The sequence below is a fragment of the Piliocolobus tephrosceles genome, chromosome 14 (genome assembly GCF_002776525.5).
Source record: "Piliocolobus tephrosceles isolate RC106 chromosome 14, ASM277652v3, whole genome shotgun sequence".
In the NCBI taxonomy this organism is placed as follows: Eukaryota; Metazoa; Chordata; class Mammalia; order Primates; family Cercopithecidae; genus Piliocolobus; species Piliocolobus tephrosceles.
Window position 1 is genome coordinate 105,761,783 of NC_045447.1, and position 23,857 is coordinate 105,785,639.

At 42.7% G+C, this 23,857-nt stretch overlaps 1 long non-coding RNA gene across 1 annotated transcript; it reads left to right on the forward strand.

The window, feature by feature from the left end:
- The first annotated feature begins 1,535 nt into the window (after positions 1-1,535).
- On the forward strand, positions 1,536-5,983 carry LOC111528002. The gene is made up of 3 exons (XR_002726837.2): positions 1,536-1,810; positions 3,645-3,792; positions 4,982-5,983. It is a non-coding gene; the product is annotated as an uncharacterized LOC111528002 (long non-coding RNA).
- Positions 5,984-23,857: the final 17,874 nt, after the last annotated feature.

Here is a 23,857-nt window from a genome sequence, read left to right on the forward strand (position 1 = left end):
ACCGGGTCATTAGAAAGTGTGTAGCACTTCCCCCTTCACTCTCTCTCTCCTGCCACCATGTGAAGACATGCCTGCTTCCCCTTTGCCCTTCCACCATGATTAAGTTTCCTAAGGCCTCCCTAGCCATGCCTCCTGTACAACCTGTAGAACTGTCAGTCAATTAAACCTATTTTCTTTATAAATTTCTTTATAATTTCTTTATAAATTACCCAGTCTCAGGTAGCTCTTTATAGCAATGTGAGAATGGACTAATATACCTGCCTATTGCTGGCCACTAGTTTCAGCCCCCTGCCCTCTTTCTCCTAAACACATGCTAACCCTCAGTGGCATCCCTGCTCTAGTCTTCCTCCCCTTCCATCCATGGCACACACTCCTTCAGGAGGCATCTCTCTAACACTCAGATGTGACACCATTACTGCCTGATTGAATGTTTTCTCAATAATCCCCATTATCTACAGTAAAAAACAAAATTCTTTAGAATGATCATAAATGACCTTTATGGTCTGAACTCCTAGGCCTTCACCTCTGCTCCTTGAAAGCTTGTGGTGCTAGAAACATGCCAAACTCTTTCATTTTCACACACGTGCCATTTCTTCCCCTTAAATTTCTTTCCTGCTTGGTCACCAAGAGCTACTTCCATTTGTCTTCAGGTCCCTGCATACCTTATCTCTGAGAAGCATTCCCTGACACTCAGGCAAGCTTTGGCATACCTTCCCTCATGTTCCTACAGATTCTGGCCCATACGTCTACTGTAGAAATTACCAGGGTGCTTTGAATTTACTTCCTTGAATATCTCCTTTCTGGACAATAACCTCCCTGTTTTCAGGTACTATGTCCCACTTTTGTATCTCAGGGCCTAGCATAGAATGCATCCTCAGTTAAATAAATTGATAAGTAAATAGGAGATGGCAGGTTTATATTAGATGGGGACAGATACTAGATTCAGAAGCAAGAGACTAAAGCAGGGGGCAGCAAACTAAAGCCCACAGGTCAAATCTGAACCACTGCCTGTTTTCATAAATAACACTTTCTTGGAAAATAACCATGCCTATTTGCTTCCATATTGTTTAGGCTGCCTTTGTAATTCAATGGCAAACTTGAATATATTTGACAGAGATTGCATGGCCCACAAATGCTGAAATATTCGTTATTTGTCCCTTCACAGAAAATGTTGACTTACGCCTGAACTGAAGACATACTTCTGAGCTAGAGTCATGGACCTCAGAGTGTGTCCTGCTATAGTACAATGTCAATTACACTAAGTATACAGATTTACTCTACAAGCTTTCCTTTTCTACTGCCTTGCGCCCCTGTAAAACCAACACACACACACCCCTCTGCAATCTGAACCCAGATTAGCTTTCAAACTCCCTGCAGCCAACTCAAGCTGTTTTGTGTATCTAACTATAAGTGCAGAGGCTGCTAATTGTTCCTCTGTTTAGTCTTCCCTGATTTCTTTTAGTAATGTACTCCCCTGAGTTTTGCCTGGCACTGAACTGCCCACCCAGAGAATATCCTGCCCTGCCTCCCTTGCAAGTAGGTTTCACCATCTGAGGATGTTCAGGCAAACAGAACGTCAACAGAGTGATGTGTGCAGTTCAGAGTTTCTGCCCTTAAAAGAAGACCGTGCTCTACTTCCGCTCTCCTCCCTCTTTGGGTTGGAATATGGATGTGGAGCGGATGACCAACTCTGATCATACAGACAAGGACAACGCCTTCAAGAGCAACAAAATAGAAGAAACCTGGGCACCTTTTTCAGTCTCACAGAGCACTCTTAACCTCCTGGACTACCCTCAACCCAGATGTTTTTGTAAGAGAAATAAATCTTTCATCTCTTTTATACTACTAGGATTTCAATAATTGTTACAATGGCCAAACCAATATCCTAACTTTTCCTTAACTTCTCTCTCCATGTCTTGTTTTTCCTTTAATACTCAGATGTCCTCTCCCTGTCTCTGACCTCAGCAGAGCTCTACTTTTTGTCTTATCTCAAGTTAGAGAGCTACGCAGAAGTTTCACTTTCAACCACTCTTTGTAAACTCTTTCCTCAAAATCTCACCCTTTCTTAAAGCCCTCATCTTTCCAGTCCCTCGCCTTTTCTTTCCACCTCTATTATTTCTTCTGTTCCAAAAACTAAGGAAAGAAAAGGAAATTTCCAGCCCTTCTGATGCAGTTATTCATACTTTTCTGCTTTTCTTTTCTCATTGCCCCAATGAGGAACTGAGCTGGCAAGGACACAATCCTTCTTAGAGGATGTAAGAAGGGGAAAAGCAAAGTCAGAAAAGACTTACTCCTCTTTAATGGTAAAGTGAAGATGGCCATAAATACTAACAGCTATAAATTGTTGAAAGTGTGACCATGGCAGAAGTTAAGAATTTGAAATGTGATGAACCTAATATAAAAATGCCATTAGATTGTTATGAAGGCCACTGAGTATTAGGTAAGTGGTGTTTTAGGGAAAGTATGCAGAAAGCAGGAGACAGATTGAACTGGATGGTTTTGGCTGGAAGCCAGAAAGCCATTTAGGAGGTAAGTAAGTCCTGTTCTAGGATGATGCAGTGGAAATAGAAAACAGGGAAACATACCCACTAGATACTTAAAAGAATAAGAGAGTTTTGATGGCAGATTGGATAGGGAAGCTGCATAGTTGTCATCCTTTCTAACAAGAATAATTTCCTCAGTATTTGGTCATCTAAGTCCTTTGGTGCTGTAGAGGGCGTAAGGAATTTAAAGGAGGGAATAAAATAAGTGAACATATTTCCAGAGCACTGCACAGTAAAATATATGCAAATGAAATCACAAGTATGCAAATGAGTAAACCTGGATAAAATGCCACTTCTTACATAAAACGGTTAACATGTTTTCCAAAGGGCATGTCAGGTACATGCTGGTGAATCTAATTCTGTTCTAGCATTAATAGCTTCAGGTTTGGGACCTCGATGAACAATTTAAGTTTAGCCTGCTTTTAATTTCTCTGCACAATCCCCTCTACGTTCTGCATGACATCCAGCCTTCAATGATTATTAAATATATCTAATGAAACTGAACTAACCAGCATTATGCAAATTATCCCTAATCTTTTGTCTCTCTGGAAGCATTGTTCATGAACCTCAGTGGAGTTAAGATTGGAATCCTCACAATCAAAACCAAAAAAAATTTCTTTTTTACTCCACTTCTGGAAAGCAAAAGTTCTACTTGCAGACAAAAGCAAGGTGGTTGGTGGATAGGGTGATGGTTCTGCATCCGAAGACCTCGGATATATCTGGTGCTACCCAACTGCCAGCCACATATAATCCAAATATCACCATGCCCATGTGATGGCTAATTTTAGATGTCAATTTGACTAGATTAAAGAATACCGAGAGAACCGGTAAAGCATTATTTTGGGGTGGGTCTATGAGGCTGTTTCCAGAGGCAATTAGTGTGTGAGCCTGAGTGGACTAAGTGGGGAAAGATCTGCCTTCAATGTAGTCAGGCTGAGGGCCCAGAGAGAATTACAAAGGAGAGAAAAAGATTTCCCTTCGCTTTCTCCTGGAACTGGGACATGTACATTCTTCTCTTCCTGACATCAAGACTTCAGGCTCTATGGCTGTGGGAATCCAGGACTTACACAGTTGTCCCCCTCCCCACCTTTGCTTTCTCAGCTTCTCAGGTCTGTGAACTCAGCCTGAGAATGACACCACCGGCCTCCACAGTTCTGAGGATTTTGAACATGGACTGACCATGCTATCAGCATCTCAGTCTCCAGCTTGCAGATGGCTTGCCATGGGACTTCTCAGCCTCCATAATTATGTGAGCCAATTCCCCTAACTAATCCCCTCTCATGTATCTCTCTATATATCCTGTTGGTTCTGTCTCTTTGTAGAATGCTAATACACCCATGTGCCCAGGGCTTCTGAAAAGCCAAAACACTGCAAGCATTCCCACTCTTATCTCAATGTTTTAAGAAATTTCAAAAGTCTTCATATATTCATAATACAAAGTTAAACTTTAAAACCCTTTTCAGACATCTCTATCATGGTTTAGACTTTGGCAGGGAGGAGTCAAAGTCTCTTCTCTGAACCACTCACTTCCTCCCACACATTCTAACCTACAGGCAGCCTGCCATTTCCTCCGCTAGTAACTCTTGCTTGCAGACACAGCCCCTTCATGGCTATTCTGAAATCTGCCCATTACCTCGACTCTGCACACCAGCTGCAGTGAGGAGGGAATCTCTTAATCTTTCCACATTGATCATCTTTGAATCTCTAATCTTCTCCTGAGTCTTCATGTCAATATCTATGAATTGGGGATGCTACCTGCCTAGTCTACTCCATGATTGTTCTGAAGGCTCCATGTCACATTAGATGCAAAAGTACTTTTAAATATGTTAAATTATTTTAAGCACAAGTCATTATTTTTAAATCAGGTGTGTGTGTGTGTGTGTGTGTGTGTGTGTGTGTGTGTGTGTGTGTGTGTTTCACACTCCATGAACTTCTCTCAGGGAGAAAAAGTGTTTTAAGTTCTCCCATCTTGGAGCATTTGTGGGTGAAGAGAGAGCTCTGCCTGACTTTTGTGTCTCCCTCAAGCAATATCCCTCTCTTTCTTTCCCTTCTGAGCCAAGCTTTTGGGAAGCATTGTTAGCATTCATTAGCTCTCCTTCCTAACCATCAGCTCATGCCCCACTGCTCCACTGCACTTCCTGTGGTTCTGCTAAGGACATCACTAGCTGGCAACCAAACCAAACTGTTGTGCCCACCCCCCTTCCTTCCTTTGATTCCATCCCTCAGAGAGGGTCTCCTCTTACCTCTCCATCATATTCTCTTTCCCAGTGTCCTCTTCACTCAGGCCCTTTAAACGTCTGTATGACGCTGGGGTGTTCCTAATGATTGCGTTAGGTACCAGCTCATCTTGAGCACCTACCATGCATCAGACACTTCACCTTCCCCATCTCACCCTCACAACAATCTTGTAAGATTTGTATCTTCTCCTTGTCTTACAGATGAAGACACAGAGGCTCCAGGAGAACACGAGTGCTGGCCAAGACCACACACCCCATAAACCACGAAGCTACAATCTACACCCTGGGTCTCACTCTCCAGAGCCCGGCTGCCTCCCTCCTGGCTTCGGGCTTCAAGTTTGTAGCTTGGTTTTGTCATTTATTTGCTGAGCTCAAATCCTGGCTTACTTAACCTCTCTAACTGCCCATTTCCTCATCTGGAAAATGAGGCTAATGATAACACAGACCTTTTAAGTTGTTGTGAGGATCACTAGATAAAGTCTATAAACTACTCAGCAGAATGGCTAGTGCAGAGTAAGCCTCAATCAATGTTATTACTACTTTTTATTATGTTTGGTAGCGTTGTCTTTTCTCTGTATACACCCGCTCTTTGGTCAGGCTCACCTACACACATGGCTCCCAGCAGCACCTACATGTGAGAAAGTCCCACCCTCCATAGCCAGCCCAGACTTCTCTACTGAGTGCTAGGTCCATATTCCCGGTCACTGGCTAGATTTCCTCCCCTTTGATATTCCATGCACACCTCAAATGTGACAAAACTCACGGCACATCTCACCTGCATCCTCCTGTAAATCTACCTCTTCTCTGACTGCCCTATGCTTGTGACTGGCAGGTCCCCCTGAGTCATAAACTTGGGCTTTGTCCTTGATTCCCATGACTCCCTGGTTTCACTGTTTCAGCAACATTTGATCAGTTACTCAATCCTTCCTCCTAAACATCTCTCTGAGTCATCCACCCTCTCCTGGATATTGCCTTTGTCACTGCTGAGTCTGTCTTGATTTAAATTTTTGATATTTTACTAAAAAATTTTTTTTGATATTTCGTTCATCATGTATTTTGTGCACACATTTTTATTTCTAAAAATATTGCATTAAAAGAGTATTTAATATTAATAACTTGGGGTTTTGGCACTTCCTTAAATTTTACATCAGAGATGAGTACCTCACTTGCCTTAATTTAGTCTTGGCCCTGCTACCAATTTTTCTCCCAATGCAATCTCCTATAGTATCCTGTCAGTATTGTATTTCTAAAACATAAGTAGCTCATGACACACCTTTGTTTCAATGCATTCAGTGTCTCCAGAGCTTTGCAATTCCACACCACCTCCACCCCTCCCCATGGACCCTCTGATCCAGTAATAGGAATCCATGTCTTTCTCTTAAAATGGTCCCACTTTTACATCTCTGTGCCTTTGGAAACAACAATAGATTTTGGATAGTGATCTTTTGACTATTCTTTAGTTATCTGGGATGGTTGGAAACTGGTTATCCTTGCAAATAGCTCAATGCTTCGACTTTTACTGATAAAATCTAAATTTCAACTATACTGTATCAAAATCCATCTAAAACTTATGACACATCTCTGTGGTCTTCCATATATAATACATTCATGACTTAAAATGCTCTTTATGACTCAGCCTCATCATGCTAAGCCTCGTTTATGGTACTTTTCTATAATCCCGTGATGCCAACCTCAGGAGCCATTGAGATTTGTAAGCTGGTGCTATGGTCTAAATGTTTGTGTCCTTCCCAAAATTCACATGTTTAAATCCTCAACCCCCAAGCGATGGTATTAGGAGACAGGGCTTTGGGGGAGGTGATGAGATTAAGAGCCCTCATGAGTGGGATTACTGTCCTTATAGAAGAGGTCCAGTGGAGTTCATTCACCCCTTCACTATGTGAGGACACAGTTAGAAGTCACCATCAGTGAACCAGGTCTTCAACAGATGCTGAATGTGCTGGTAGCTTCATCTTAAACTTCCCAGCCCGCAGAACTGTGAGCAATACATTTCTGTTTTAAAAGCTACCCAGTTTATGGTGTTTTTTTTACAGCAGCCTGAACTGGCTAAGACAGTCAGCTTGCCCCTAAACTCAATATTCACATACAATTCATTCTTTTTCTTGTTTGGTTGCATTCTTCCAGAGCATCTTCTTGTTCCTTCTGATCTCTGCTCCCTGCTGTCACTGGTTCCGCTTTTTATTCTTCATCCCCAATTGCTTGGCCTCATTCCATTTTCTTTGTCCACATTACTCCAGCCTTAACCTTGCTCTTTGTCACTGTCTCCACTGTCTGTGCCATCCCAGTACTTCTGTTTGTGGGTGCTGACAGGGCTTAATAATAAAGTAGCCAGGTGCGGTGGCTCATGCCTGTAATCCCAGCACTTTCGGAGGTTGAGGTGGGTGGATCACTTGAGGCCAGCAGTTGGAGACCTGGCCGGTCAACATGGTGAAACCCTGTCTCTACTAAAAATTCAAAAATTAGCCAGGCGTGGTTGTGCATGCCTCTAATCCCAACTACTGAGGAGGTTGAAGCATGAGAATTGCTTGAACCCAGGAGGCGGAGGTTGCAGTGAGCAGAAATCATGCCACTGCACTTATGCCTGGGTGACAGAGCAAGACTGTCTTGCTCCATTTAGAAAGTAAAAAGCAAAAATTATAACCTTTGCCAGCTTATGACTGTGCTGTCTTTTGCTCTGCTAACTGATTCACCCATTTTATTATTCAATTGCTGTATTCTTGTCTCGTCTCATCTTCTTTTACTTCTGTATGTGCCATTGTTCTGATTAGTTAAGAGGTGCTGAACAGATAACTGATTATGGCAGTGTGAGCCACAGGATAATTCTCAAGTGATCTCTGCTGTAGCACCTCTCCACATAGGGCATCATGGGCAAGGTTAAGATGGAATTCTAACCTCGAATATCTGAGGACCTGACTCAGTTCTCATTCTCTATCCCTGTGCTCACAGAAAATGCCAATCCTAAGTATTTGGGTGGGGTTCGTTGGAGAGACATGGAAAAGTACCCTGGGCAGCTGAAGTGTCTGTTGAATCTTACCCACATTTGAACAAATTCACTCTAACTTGACTTGGTTCCCCTTTAAAATGAGAGAAAGCAAGGACTTAGACTGCCAATTGCCCCCTGAAATTATCGCTGGGTGCACTAAAGAGCTCCACGGAATGATAGTTACGTTTTATTATCAAGAGTTTACTTGTAATTGTAAAGTATAGAGAATATACATATATGCCAATGAATGAAGTATGGAAACACTAATAAATTTAAAAATCCAACAGGCTCCTCAAACAATGGGGCCCAAGACAGAAACTGCTCAGAGAAAGATTTTCAAATAGATCTTTTTCTAGTGACTGAGATATTTGAGAAAAATTGGCATAAAGTAGAACCTGGAATCTTCTGTTTGCTTATTTTTCTGGCTATTATATCCTCCCTAAAAATAAACAAATAAATAAAGCAGGGGTCAGAGAAGGTACAGTACTTTTTGGACACTAAGTACGGATAAGGCTTTTGCTTGTTTCCATAGCACTCCCTATCCCTACTTTCTGTATCCTTGGAAAGAAACGTGGAATAGTGAAAACAGCAAAAGGCCTGGAAGTCAGGTTGGCCCAGGTGTGATCTCAGCCCCACCCTTCATTCTATGGGTGGCCTTGGGCGGGTCAAACTCCGTGAGCCAAAGGGTCACTAAAGCACCCTTCCTGGAATTCCTTTGAGGTGTCAATGAGGGAGCACACAGTGAGTGGCGGTTCCCTTCATATCCCCTGCTCTGGGCCAGGGACCAGGACAGTGCTGGTCTTTACCAGGACAGTGCTGGTCTTTACCCAGCACTGTACCTACACTTGCTCTCCAAAATGGGACTAGGGTGAAATTTCTTGACAGTCTGAAAATAATGGCCCAGGGAATGAAGCAAATGCCAAGAGCTGAGCCTTAGGGAATGACTAGTAGGCCCAGATTCTTGGGGTGACTTCCTTCAAAGACTTCATTTGTTAACACCTTCCTTCCCTTCTTGTTAGTTTCAGTGGGAAGTAGGATTGGAGTGATTTGGAGAAGCAGTGGGGAATTTAGTTAGGGGAGACTCCTGGGTACCTATGGGGACATAAAGAGGGATCGGTGTGGGATGGCAGGTGGAGGCCACAAGAGGAGGGCGTAAATGCTACATGAAGGAGTTTGTTGTGGTTTGGTGGAAGAGGAGGAGGCATGCATGTGAGGGGGGGTGGCTGTGAGCCTGGAGCTGACCTACAGGGCAGTTTCTTTCACTCTGCTGTGTGTGTATGTGGTGGGCAGCTTTGACCCACCCTGCTCTTAAGTGTTTCTGAATGCTAGGAGCAGCAACAAACCTGCAAGGCTGATTGGATGTCGAGGAACAAATATGTAAAGAGAAGTGTGTACATGAAAACCAAAAATCCCTGGGGCTTTGAATCCTTCTAGAGCTCCTGGCCACCTTCTTTAGGACTGCAACTGACAGGGTTGTGAAGTGCTTGACTTTGTCCTTCTTGCAGGCGATCTGGGCTAAGTAGTGAGATCCAGCTGGCCAGGAAGGAAGGCATGCATCTCCCCAGGCCTGTGGCTCTCCTTGTACTGACCTTGCTGCTTCCTGGGCTAAGCAGCTGCAGTGAGGGTCTGTTGCCCTGAAGCAGTTACGTCATTTATTAATCCAAATTTTGAAAGACAATATGGTGCTAAAATACTTTTTTTTTTAAAGTCATAGTTCCATTGTCTTAGTCAAAACAGGATTATCACATGATTATTTTCAATTAAATATATTTGTTTTAGACACAGGGTCTTGCTCTGTCACCCAAGCTGGAGTGCAGAGGCACAATTATAGCTCACTGCAGTCTCCAACTCCTGGGCTCAAGTGATCCTCCTGCCTCAGCCTCCTGAGTAGCTGGGACTACACCTGCCACCATACCCAGCTAACTGTTTTTTCAGTGTTTTTAGGGACAGGGTCTCACTATGATGTCCAGACTGGTCTTGAACTCCTGGCCTCAAATGATCCCCCCACCTCAGCCCTAAATTCATTTTTTTAAATTAGCAATTTCAAGCATAACAAATTTGGAATAAAATGAATAGTGATAAAACTCCCAATATTCTAGATTGTGAGACTTTCCTCCTGTTGTAATTGGACCACATTTAAGGACTAAATTGGAAGGAATGAGCAAGAGGAATCCTTGACAAACCTACGGTTTTTCTTTGAAGAAATCACACAGTATGGCTCCATGCTCTGAACATGCTCTGTGTCTGCCCTTTTTCAAAGGCAAGATGGCCACGTTGAGACCAGTCAGACCATGAATAGTGGCCTAAGCCCTTGCCACCAGGATGGAGAGGTCTGAGCAGTACAGTGAAGAGGCTTCGTCAGCAAGGGCTGATCCAACGCACCTCTCTCTGGATTCAATGGCATTCTTTCTGGAGGTTAGCCCATTTCTGTAAGTCAGCTCCATCCAAGTTTGATTATCCTTCTTTGAATCTCTTCCAACAGTTTGATGTCCTTGCAGTTGAATAGCTGAAAACTGCACATAGCATGGCATTCCACACAAAACACCTTTAGAAATTTCTAGTTGAGAAGAACTTGGGCAAAGTCAAATCTCTCCATTTGATTTTGTTTGTGTTCCTCTCTTGGATTTGTCTTGGGCGTGTTACTGTACAAATAACTGCTATCATCATCATTGGCATGTGAAAATGACATGTGCATCCATGTGAAGAGACCACCAAACAGGCTTTGTGTGAGCAATAAAGCTTTTTAATCACCTGGGTGCAGGCAGGCTGAGTCCAAAAAGAGAGTCAGCGAAGGGGTATAAGGGTGGGGCTGTTTTTTAGGATTTGGGTAGGTAAAGGAAAATTACAATCAAAGGGGGGTTGTTCTCTGGCGGGCAGGAGTGGGGGTTCACAGGATGCTCAGTGGGGGGGGGGCTTTTTGAGCCAGGATGAGCCAGGAAAAGGAATTTCATAAGATAATGTCATTGCTTAAGGCAAGGACCGGCCATTTTCACTTCCTTTGTGGTGGAATGTCATCAGTTAAGGCAGGGGAGGGCATTTGCACTTCTTTTGTGATTCTTCAGTTACTTCAGGCCATCTGGGCATATACGTGCAAGTCACAGGGGATACGATGGCTTGGCTTGGGCTCAGAGGCCTGACAATCATCATCATCAACAACAGTTTTAAGAATTATAATAGCAGTAAAATTGACTTATCATTTTTGAGACTGGAAGTTTTGTTACCTGATATGGCTTGACCCTGTGTCCCCACCCAAATCACATGTCAAATTGTAATCCCAGTGTTGGAGGAGGGGCCTGTGGGAGGTGACTGGATCATGGGGGCGGACTTTCCCTTTGCTCTTCTCATGATAATGAGTGAGTTCTCGTGAGATCTGGCATTCTGAAATGTGCAGCACCTCCTCCTGCTCTCTCTTCCTCCTGCTCCTGCCATGTGAGACGTGCTGGCTTCCCCTTTGCCTTCCGCCATGATTGTAAATTTCTTGAGGCTTCCCCAGCCGTGCCTCCTGTACAGCCTGTGGAACTGTGAGTCAATCAAACCTCTTTTCTTTATAATTTACCCAGTCTTGGGTAGTTTTTTATAGCAGCGTGAGAACAGACTAATACATTACCTAAAACAAATTTTGGAAACAAATCAGCTCATTAAAAAGTGCAAGCAGGGGGTGGAGCAAGATGGCCGAATAGGAACAGCTCCAGTCTCCAACTCCCAGCACAAGCGACACAGAAAACTGGTGATTTCTGCATTTTCAACTGAGGTACTGTGGTCATCTCACTAGGGAGTGCCGGACAATGGGTGCTGGTCAGCTGCTGCAGCCCGACTAGCAAGAGCTGAAGCAGGGCGAGGCATTGCCTCACCTGGGAAGCGCAAGGGGGAAGGGAATCCCTTTTCCTAGCCAGGGGAACTGAGACATACAACACCTGGAAAATCGGGTGACTCCCACCCCAATACTGCGCTTTAAGCAAACGGGCACACCAGGAGAATATATCCCACACCTGGCCCAGAGGGTCCCACGCCCACGGAGCCTTCCTCATTGCTAACACAGCAGTCTGCAATCTAACCACAAGGCAGCAGCCAGGCTGGGGGAGGGGCGCCCACCATTGCTGAGGCTTAAGTAGGTAAACAAAGCTGCTGGGAAGCTCAAACTGGGTGGAGCTCACAGCAGCTCAAGGAAACCTGCCTGTCTCTGTAGACTCCACCTCTGGGGACAGGGCACAGTTAACAACAACAACAAAAGCAGCAGAAACCTTTGCAGAGGCAAACGACTCTGTCTGACAGCTTTGAAGAGAGCAGTGGATCTCCCAACACGGAGGTTGAGATCTGAGAAGGGACAGACTGCCTGCTCAAGTGGGTCCCTGACCACTGAGTAGCCTAACTGGGAGACATCCCCCACTAGGGGCAGTCTGACACCCCACACCTCACAGGGTGGAGTACACCCCTGAGAGGAAGCTTCCAAAGTAAGAATCAGACAGGTACACTCGCTGTTCAGCAATATTCTATCTTCTGCAACCTCTGCTGCTGATACCCAGGCAAACAGTGTCTGGAGTGGACCTCAAGCAATCTCCAACAGACCTATAGCTGAGAGTCCTGACTGTTAGAAGGAAAACTATCAAACAGGAAGGACACATATACCAAAAGCCCATCAGTACGTCACCATCATCAAAGACCAGAGGCAGATAAAACCACAAAGATGGGGAAAAAGCAGGGCAGAAAAGCTGGAAATTCAAAAAATAAGAGCGCATCTCCCCCTGCAAAGGAGCACAGCCCATCGCCAGCAACAGATCAAAGCTGGTCAGAGAATGACTTTGAGGAGATGAGAGAAGAAGGCTTCAGACCATCAAACTTCTCAGAGCTAAAGGAGGAATTACGTACCCAGCACAAAGAAACTAAAAATCTTGAAAAAAGAGTGGAAGAATTGACAGCTAGACTAATTAATGCAGAGAAGGTCATAAAAGAAATGACAGAGATGAAAACCGTGACATGAGAAATACGTGACAAATGCACAAGCTTCAGTAACCGACTCGATCAACTGGAAGAAAGAGTATCAGCGATTGAGGATCAAATGAATGAAATGAAGCGAGAAGAGAAACCAAAAGAAAAAAGAAGAAAAAAAATGAACAAAGCCTGCAAGAAGTATGGGATTATGTAAAAAGACCAAATCTACGTCTGATTGGGGTGCCTGAAAGTGAGGGGGAAAATGGAACCAAGTTGGAAAACACTCTTCAGGATATCATCCAGGAGAACTTCCCCAACCTAGTAGGGCAGGCCAACATTCAAATTCAGGAAACACAGAGAACGCCACAAAGATACTCCTCCAGAAGAGCAACTCCAAGACACATAATTGCCAGATTCACCAAAGTTGAAATGAAGGAAAGAATCTTAAGGGCAGCCAGAGAGAAAGGTCGGGTTACCCACAAAGGGAAGCCCATCAGACTAACAGCAGATCTCTCGGCAGAAACTCTACAAGCCAGAAGAGAGTGGGGGCCAATATTCAACATTCTTAAAGAAAAGAATTTTAAACCCAGAATTTCATATCCAGCCAAACTAAGTTTCATAAGTGGAGGAGAAATAAAATCCTTTACAGATAAGCAGATGCTTAGAGATTTTGTCACTACCAGGCCTGCCTTACAAGAGACCCTGAAGGAAGCCTGAACATGGAAAGGAACAACCGGTACCAGCCATTGCAAAAACATGCCAAAATGTAAAGACCATCGAGGCTAGGAAGAAACTGCATCAACTAACGAGCAAAATAACCAGTTAATATCATAATGGCTGGATCAAGGTCACACATAACAATATTAACCTTAAATGTAAATGGACTAAATGCTCCAATTAAAAGACACAGACTGGCAAACTGGATAAAGAGTCAAGACCCATCAGTCTGCTGTATTCAGGAGACCCATCTCACATGCAGAGACATACATAGGCTCAAAATAAAGGGATGGAGGAAGATCTACCAAGCAAATGGAGAACAAAAAAAAAGCAGGGGTTGCAATACTAGTCTCTGATAAAACAGACTTTAAACCACCAAAGATCAAAAGAGACAAAGAAGGCCATTACATAATGGTAAAGGGATCAATTCAACAGGAAGAGCTAACTATCCTAAATATATATGCACCCAACACAGGAGCACCCAGATTCATAAAGCAAGTCCTTAGAGACTTGCAAAGAGACTTAGACTCCCATACAATAATAATGGGAGACTTCAACAAGCCACTGTCAACATTAGACAGATCAACGAGACAGAAAGTTAACAAGGATATCCATGAATTGAACTCATCTCTGCACCAAGTGGACCTAATAGACATCTATAGAACTCTCCACCCCAAATCAACAGAATATACATTCTTCTCAGCACCACATCACACTTATTCCAAAATTGACCACATAATTGGAAGTAAAGCACTCCTCAGCAAATGTAAAAGAACAGAAATTATAACAAACTGTCTCTCAGACCACAGTGCAATCAAACTAAAACTCAGGACTAAGAAACTCAATCAAAACTGCTCAACTACATGGAAACTGAACAACCTGCTCCTGAATGACTACTGGGTACATAACGAAATGAAGGCAGAAATAAAGATGTTCTTTGAAATCAATGAGAACAAAGATACAACATACCAGAATCTCTGGGACACATTTAAAGCAGTGTGTAGAGGGAAATTTATAGCACTAAATGTCCACAAGAGAAAGCAGGAAAGATCTAAAATTGACACTCTAACATCATGATTAAAAGAACTAGAGAGGCAAGAGCAAACACATTCAAAACCTAGCAGAAGGCAAGAAATAACTAAGATCAGAGCAGAAGTGAAGGAGATAGAGACACAAAAATCCCTCCAAAAAATCAATGAATCCAGGAGTTGGTTTTTTGAAAAGATCAACAAAATTGACAGACCGCTAGCAAGGCTAATAAAGAAGAAAAGAGAGAGGAATCAAATAGATGCAATAAAAAATGATAAAGGGGATATAACCACCACCCCACAGAAATACAAACTACCATCAGAGAATATTATAAACACCTCTACGCAAACCAACTAGAAAATCTAGAAGAAATGGATAATTTCCTGGACACTTACACTCTTCCAAGGCTAAACCAGGAAGAAGCTGAATCCCTGAATAGACCAATAGCAGGCTCTGAAATTGAGGCAATAATTAATAGCCTACCCACCAAAAAAAGTCCAGGACCAGATGGATTCACAGCTGAATTCTACCAGAGGTACAAGGAGGAGCTGGTACCATTCCTTCTGAAACTATTCCAATCAATAGAAAAAGAGGGAATCCTCCCTAACTCATTTTATGAGGCCAACATCATCCTGATACCAAAGCCTGGCAGAGACACAACAAAAAAAGGAGAATTTTAGACCAATATCCCCGATGAACATCGATGCAAAAATCCTCAATAAAATACTGGCAAACCGGATTCAGCAGCACATCAAAAAGCTTATCCACCATGATCAAGTGGGCTTCATCCCTGGGACGCAAGGCTGGTTCAACATTCGCAAATCAATAAACGTAATCCAGGATATAAACAGAACCAAAGACAAGAACCACATGATTATCTCAATTGATGCAGAAAAGGCTTTTGACAAAATTCAACAGCCCTTCATGCTAAAAACGCTCAATAAATTCGGTATTGATGGAACGTACCTCAAAATAATAAGAGCTATTTATGACAAACCCACAGCTAATATCATACTGAATGGGCAAAAACTGGAAAAGTTCCCTTTGAAAACTGGCACAAGACAGGGATGCCCTCTCTCACCACTCCTATTCAACATAGTGTTGGAAGTTCTGGCTAGGGCAATCAGGCAAGAGAAAGAAATCAAGGGTATTCAGTTAGGAAAAGAAGAAGTCAAATTGTCCCTGTTTGCAGATGGCATGATTGTATATTTAGAAAACCCCATTGTCTCAGCCCAAAATCTCCTTAAGCTGATAAGCAACTTTAGCAAAGTTTCAGGATACAAAATTAATGTGCAAAAATCACAAGCATTCTTATACACCAGTAAGGGACAAACAGAGAGCCAAATCAGGAATGAACTTCCATTCACAATTGCTTCAAAGAGAATAAAATACCTAGGAATCCAACTTACAAGGGATGTAAAGGACCTCTTCAAGGAGAACTACAAACTACTGCTCAGTGAAATAAAAGAGGACACAAACAAATGCAAGAACATACCATGCTCATGGATAGGAAGAATCAATATCGTGAAAATGGCCATACTGCCCAAGGTTATTTATAGATTCAATGCCATCCCCATCAAGCTACCAATGAGTTTCTTCACAGAATTGGAAAAAACTGCTTTAAAGTTCATATGGAACCAAAAAAGAGCCCGCATTGCCAAGACAATCCTAAGTTAAAAGGACAAAGCTGGAGGCGTCACGCTACCTGACTTCAAACTATACTACAAGGCTACAGTAACCAAAACAGCATGGTACTGGTACCAAAACAGAGATATAGACCAATGGAACAGAACAGAGTCCTCAGAAATAATACCACACATCTACAGCCATCTGATCTTTGACAAACCTGAGAGAAACAAGAAATGAGGAAAGGATTCCCTATTTAATAAATGGCGCTGGGAAAATTGGCTAGCCATAAGCAGAAAGCTGAAACTGGATCCTTTCCTTAATCCTTATACGAAGATTAATTCAAGATGGATTAGAGACTTAAATGTTAGACCTAATACCATAAAAACCCTAGAAGAAAATCTAGGTAATACCATTCAGGACATAGGCATGGGCAAGGACTTCATGTCTGAAACACCAAAAGCAATGGCAGCAAAAGCCAAAATTGACAAATGGGATCTAATTAAACTAAAGGGCTTCTGCACAGCAAAAGAAACTACCATCAGAGTGAACATGCAACCTACAGAATGGAAGAAAATTTTTGCAATCTACTCATCTGACGAAGGGCTAATATCCAGAATCTACAAAGAACTCAAACAAATTTACAAGAAAAAAACAAACAACCCCATCAAAAAGTGGACTAAGGATATGAACAGACATTTCTGAGAAGAAGACATTCATACAGCCAACAGACACATGAAAAAATGCTCATCATCACTCGCCATCAGAGAAATGCAAATCAAAACCACAATGAGATACCATCTCACACCAGTTAGAATGGCAATCATTCAAAAGTCAGGAAACAACAGGTGTTGGAGAGGATGTGGAGAAATAGGAACACTTTTACACTGTTGGTGGGATTGTAAACTAGTTCAGCCATTATGGAAAACAGTATGGCGATTCCTCAAGGATCTAGAACTAGATGTACCATATGACCCAGCCATCCCACTACTGGGTATATACCCAAAGGATTATAAATCATGCTGTTATAAAGACACATGCACACATATGTTTATTGCAGCACTATTCACAATAGCAAAGACTTGGAATCAACCCAAATGTCCATCTGTGACAGACTGGATTAAGAAAAAGTGGCACATATACACCATGGAATACTATGCAGCCATAAAAAATGATGAGTTTGCGTCCTTTGTAGGGACATGGATGCAGCTGGAAACCATCATTCTTAACAAACTATCACAAGAACAGAAAACCAAACACCGCATGTTCTCACTCATAGGTGGGAACTGAACAATGAGATCACTTGGATTCGGGAAGGGGAAACATCACACACTGGGGCCTATCATGGGGAGGGGGGAGGAGGGAGGGATTGCATTGGGAGTTATACCTGATATAAATGACGAATTGATGGGTGCTGACAAGTTGATGGGTGCAGCACACCAACATGTCACAAGTATACATATGTAACAAACCTGCACATTATGCACATGTACCCTAGAACTTAAAGTATAATAAAAAAAAAAAAAAAGTGCAAGCACAGCCTCATACTAAGCCACCTGTTCACTGTGTTGCTGGGGTTTTTTTTTCAATTTATTTTTTTGATCCAGCATTCTTTTGTGGATATCAATTGATACTGGACAATCAGGCCTTGTGGTTCCTCCTCTGGACTGGCCCCCTACAGCCTTCCACAGTCTGTGACACTCAGTGGCCACAGGCCACTGGAAAATTGGATGTGTGACTGAGTCTTTAAGAGGCGGAGTGACTTACTTTAATTCAGTAAGTCAGTATGTTTTAAATGCAGATTGTTCTACAACAGGAAAAAGCTGTTAAATTTCTTGTCTCAGCTCTGTCTACCACTACTTTGGAGGGGCTACAGGTATCAGTGAGAGAAACCAAAGTCAGATAATTCAAACTGGGGCATCAAATGTTCTGCTTGAGTGTCAAGAATGGTTCTTTGGGTGTGGTGAAGGGTTCATGCCTACATGTAACTTTCAAAATGTCTTTCTTAAAAATATGCCAAAAAGATACCTAGAAAAACACATATCACTGATTGAAATATGTAATGCATTTAAATATACATACATACATATATATACACACACATACACACACACATATATGTTTTCATAATCACACTAATATCTGCCCTGCTCACACTGATGGTCAAATATTTTGGGAGAGAACATCTGGCAGCCTCCCTCTAATCATCTTTTCTCTACAAAACTATTCTAATACCCTGTACTATCTACAATTAACCTTCCAAACTTATCAAACAGTCAGTTTCTCTCTCCACTCCACACATTGCTCAAATTGCTTCCACTGCCTCAAATATCCTGCTCTTCCCCTCCTTCTTAACCTGGCTACCTACTCTTAGAGTTTCAGTGATCTCTTCCAGGAAGGCTTCACACATGCACACACGAATACTTGACTAGCATCTCATGCACAGATACTTGCATACTTGACTAGTACCTCATGCTTACTTCTATCAGATTATATTGACTATCCTGTATAGAATGATCTGTGTACTTATCTGTCTCCCGCCACACCGGCCACAGGGCATCAGGTTCATCAGGACTGGTGTCTTTATTGCTGCATGTTTCCATTCTTCACACAGCACCTGGAAAATAGGTAAATAAATATTAAGTGAGTGAGTGAATGAATGAATGGGATGAAGGAATGAATTCTTGCTACTGACTGGCGAATAACTGCCACTCACATCCACCTCCAATTCAACTCTCATGCTGGAATCTGAAATTGAAGGCTGGTGGACAGAGAATTTGGTCTTCCTAGGTAAAATGCAGCTACCTGACTTAACCATCCACACTCCATGTGGATGGGATAAAAACACCTAAGTCAGTTTTTCTTGTCCTGGTGATTTTTGTAGCAGTTTGTAGCTCATTTTTATCAAGTCTAGATACAATTTTCTTTCATGTGCTATGCAGTCTTGGTTCCTGTAACACAAACCTCTTTAATCATTAGTCTGTCTGGTAGAATTTGATAGGGACCATATAAAATGCTTCTCTTCATCTGCTAATAGCAATTTATGAACACTTACTATGAGCAATATACATTGCAAAAGACCAGAAAACTCACCCTCTGGTTATGATTTGGCACTGTAACATGATAGCCTGGAAACTAGTCTGATAGTTTAATCAGTGCTACGTGATCCTTATTCGTGGTTGGCTGCCTCATCAATTTTCATCTGGGAATTAAAATGGACTCAGAGGCAGATATGGCATTAATTATGGGGGAAATTGGTTGCAATATGCCTTGAGGTAAAACCCTTCTGATGGGAATCCAAGATTGAAAGAAAGCCAAATTATAAAAGGATGATTTACTGAAAAAGGCAAATGTATGCATTACCGTCACTGCTTAGCAGAGAAAAAGGAGCTGATAAACCAGAAAGATTGCGGAATAACAGAAAAGTGAGGAAAATCTCTAGGTCTATCTCTCTCAAAAAAAGATTTATTCTTATGCTGAATGCATTATATTTCCCCAGATACATACAACATTTTCCAAAAGTGTGCTTCAATTAATAGGCAAGCAAGCATTAATACTAGTTGGCAGGGTCCCTATTTTCTTCTAGATTGAAATATTATTTCACTAAGAACTGAATAGGGAGCGTCTAGGGACACCAAAGTTAAAATTCTTTTTACCAGTTATATTATCAGATGTTGTATCAATTTTCTTGTTAAAATGCCACATTTTTTTTCCTGAAGATTTCAAAAATCTTCTTAGTTAATACCTTATTTTTCGTGTCACTGAATCTTGATAAGGTAAAATACAGAGGCAAAGTCAGTAATAGAAAGGACTATCCCCCATTTAATATGAGAAAACTGAGACATAGGAAGCTTAAGTTAGCGCATTGTTTAAAAGCAACGTATTTTTCTTCATTGGATACAAAACAGAGTGAATTATCAAGGAAAATACCAACTGGGAGTTAACACTCCTTCCCACATCTCACCCAGAAAAAGGTCAGGACTGTATTTTTATGAGTTGCGATGTGTTTACCCATACCCAAACAGAAAGTGAGGAGCTTTCATGTTGCAGGCAGAGAGTAGCGAAATACAGTGGTTAGCAACTGGGTCTGGAGCCAGGCCATCTGCACCCAAATCCTGTCTCTGCTACTTACTAGTTGGGTGACTTTACCCTTGGTCTCTGTGCCTCGGTTTTCTCATCTGTATAACCGAGATAGCATAAAAGTACTGGCTGTGATCCTGAAAAGTAAGACAGATCCCTTCTTAAGGGGAGGAGTTGCAGGGACTGTTAGGGACTGTTCGAAGTAGATAAAGCAGATGCTTCTGGACCCCAGGGAAAGTTAAGAGTCCTAAGACCAAGAGTAGGATGGGATTTTGCAGGTTTCCACTAGTAGGAGAGACCAAGTGGTACCCAGACGGGAGACGACAGGATACCTGAACCTCGGACTCTGGTTAGGAACCCAGGGGCCTGGAATTCCAGGGGCAGGTTTGTAGTTGATGGAGAAGATGGCACTGGCGGAGCGTGTCTGAGTTTGTCTGCAGCCCAACCAAAGCCAGAGGACCAAGCCTTGACCACACACCTGCAGCTAAAGGTGTTTTCATTGTGTATTCCCATCCTTTACACTGCCCCCGGAAAATTCGTAAATAAATGCTGAGTGAGTGCAGCCACTGTGAACCAAATATCTGGCATTTTCTCCATTTTTGTTTGTTTGTTTGTTTTGAGATGGAGTTTCACTCTTGTTGCCCAGGCTGGAGTGCAATGACATGATCTCACTCACTGCAACCTCCACCTCCCAGGTTCAAGCAACTCTCCTGCCTCAGCCTCCCGAGTAGCTGGGACTACAGGCGTGCACCACCACACCCAGCTAATTTTTGTATTTTTAGTAGAGACAGGGTTTCACCATGTTGGTCAGGCTGGTCTCGATCTCGCAACCTCAGATGATCCGCTCGCCTTGGCTTCCCAAAGTGCTAGGATTACAGGCATAAGCCACCACACCCAGCCCTATTTTTGTGTTTTTAAGCAATCCCCTCAGCCCCAAATCTAGAAATCTTGAGAAGACAGAAAAACACAGAAATGACAGAGGATGAATGTCCCACCAACCAAATATGTGGACAGTCAGAAAGATTAAATTTGATTGAGAACAAAAAGGAAAATGTGCTTTTTATCTCACTCTACTGTTGGGGACTAAAATCAATACCTGCTGAATCAGTTATGAACATATTGGTAACAAAACCCCTACTGGTAACAGAAAAGATGGCAGTTTATTCAGTCATGCCAGAAAAATCTAGAAGTAGACTATCCAGACTGTCAATGATACCATCAAGGTCCTCTTTCTCCTCTGCCATTCTTAACGTGTAGGTTTTGTCTGCTTTGTTACAAGATGGCAGCTGGTCCTCTAAGTCATTTGCCCAGGGAGGAAGAAGGAACAGGGGGTAGGGAGGAAGGGGTGGTAATTAAATCAGAAAAGAAAACACTTCCCAGAAGCTGTCACTTTGTATTTCACTGGCCAGGACTGTGCCACGTGCTCATCTTTCTGATGTGTGATGATGAAGCTATAATTTTCAGCCGGGCACATGGCCATGCTGAGCTAAATTAGTGTCTATTAATGAGATTGAGAGGAAATGGACAGACAGAAGGAAAATAGCTAATAGTGTCTGCCACACATATTTTTCCCAACATCTGAAATCTACCTTTATCTATGTAAGAAAATTTATATCTTGTTTAAAGCAAACCACATAGATTTATTTTAAATGACAACTTGATTTAAAAATGGGGCAATTTTACTTAAAGAGTTTACAAAACAGGCGCCTGTAATTCCAGCTACTCGGGAGGTTGAGGCAGGAGAATTGCTTGAACCCAGGAGGCGGAGCTTGCAGTGAACCAAGATTGTGCCACTGCACTCCAGACGGGGTGACAAGAGCGAGACTTCATTTCAAAAACAAAAAAAAAAACAAAAATCATTTGATTTATATAATGTTTTTAATAATGCAAAAACATCTTTACTCTCAAGGAGGCCTAGAGATAATCTAAGCCACTCTTTCATGGCACAGTTGAGAGACTGAGACCTATAAAAATGTCATATAATTTTCTCAAGTTTCTATAGTTAAGTAGTGGCAGGAAAGAAATTAAAAGTCTTGCAATAATGGATGACAAATTTTCAAGAATATCTTTACATTTTAGACTTTGAGTCTGTAAAATTGGTAAATAATAGCAGTTTTCATGCTGCTGATAATGACATCCCCAAGAGTGGGAAGCAAAAGAGGTTTAATGGATTCATGGATCCACATGGCTGGGCAGGACTCCCAAACATGGTGGAAGGCAAGGAGGAGCAAGTCCCATCTTACACGTATGGCAGCAGGCAAAGAGAAGAGAGAGCTTGTGCAGGGGAAACTCCTGTTTTTAAAACTGTCAGATATCGTGAGACTTATTCACTATCACAAGAACAGCACAGGAAAGACCCAGTCCCATGAGTCAATTACCTCCCACTGGGTCACTCCCACAACATGTGGGAATTCAAGATGAGATTTGGGTGAGGACACAGCCAAACCATATCATTCTGCCCCTGGTCCCTCCAAATCTCATGTCCTCACATTTCAAAACCAATCATGCCTTCCCAACAGTCCCCCAAAATCTTAACTCATGTCAGCATTAACTTAAGAGTCCACAGTCCAAGCAAGTCCCTTCCACCTATGAGCCTGTAGAATCAAAAGCAAGTTAGTTACTTCCTAGATACAATGAGGGTACAGGTATTTGTTAAATACAGCTATTCCAACTGGGAGAAATTGGCCCAAACAAAAGGGCTACAGACCCCATGCAAACCCGAAATCCAGCGGGGCAGTCAAATCTTAAAGCTCCAAAATGATCTCTTTTGAGTAGGTGTCTCATGTCCAGGTCACACTGATGCAAGAGGTGGGTTTTGGGCAGCTCCGCCCCTGTGGTTTTGCAGGGTACAGCCTCTTTCCCAGCTGCTTTCACAGGCTGGCATTGAGAATCTGTGGCTTTTCCAGTCGTACAGTGCAAGCTGTCAGTGGATCTACCATTCTGGGGTCTGGAGGACAGTGGCCCTCTCCTCACAGTGCCCACTCCACTAGGCAGTGCCCCAGTAGGGACTCTGTGTGGGGGCTCCGACCCCACATTTCCCTTCTGCACTGCCCTAGCAGAGCAGAGGGTCTCCATGAGAGCCCTGCCCCTGCAGCAAACTTTTGCCTGGACATCCAGGCATTTCTATACATCTTCTGAAATCTAGGCAGAGGTTCCCAAACTCCAATTCTTGACTTCTGTGGACTGGCAGGCTTAATATCATGTGGAAGGTGCCAAGGCTTGCACCCTCTGAAACCACAACCCAAGCTCTACATTCACCCCTTTCAGCCATGGCTCTAGTGGCTGGAATGCAGGGCACCAAGTCCCTAGGCTGCACACAGCATGGGGACCCTGGGCCTGGCCCACAAAACCAGTTTTGCCTCCTAGGCCTCTGGGCCTGTGATGGGAGGGGCTGCTGTGAAGACCTCTGACATGCCCTAAGGACATTTTCCCCATCGTCTTGGGGTTTAACATTATGCACATTTCTGCAGTCAGCTTGAATTTCTTCTCAGAAAATGGAATTTTCTTTTCTATCACATTGTCAGGCTGCAAATTTTCCAAACTTTTATGCTCTGCTTCCCTTATAAAACTGAATGCCTTTAACAGTACCCAAGTCACCTTTTGAATGTTTTACTGCTTAGAAATTTCTTTCACCAGATTCCCTAAATCATCTTTCTCAAGTTCAAAGTTCCACAAATTTCTAGGGCAGGGGCAAA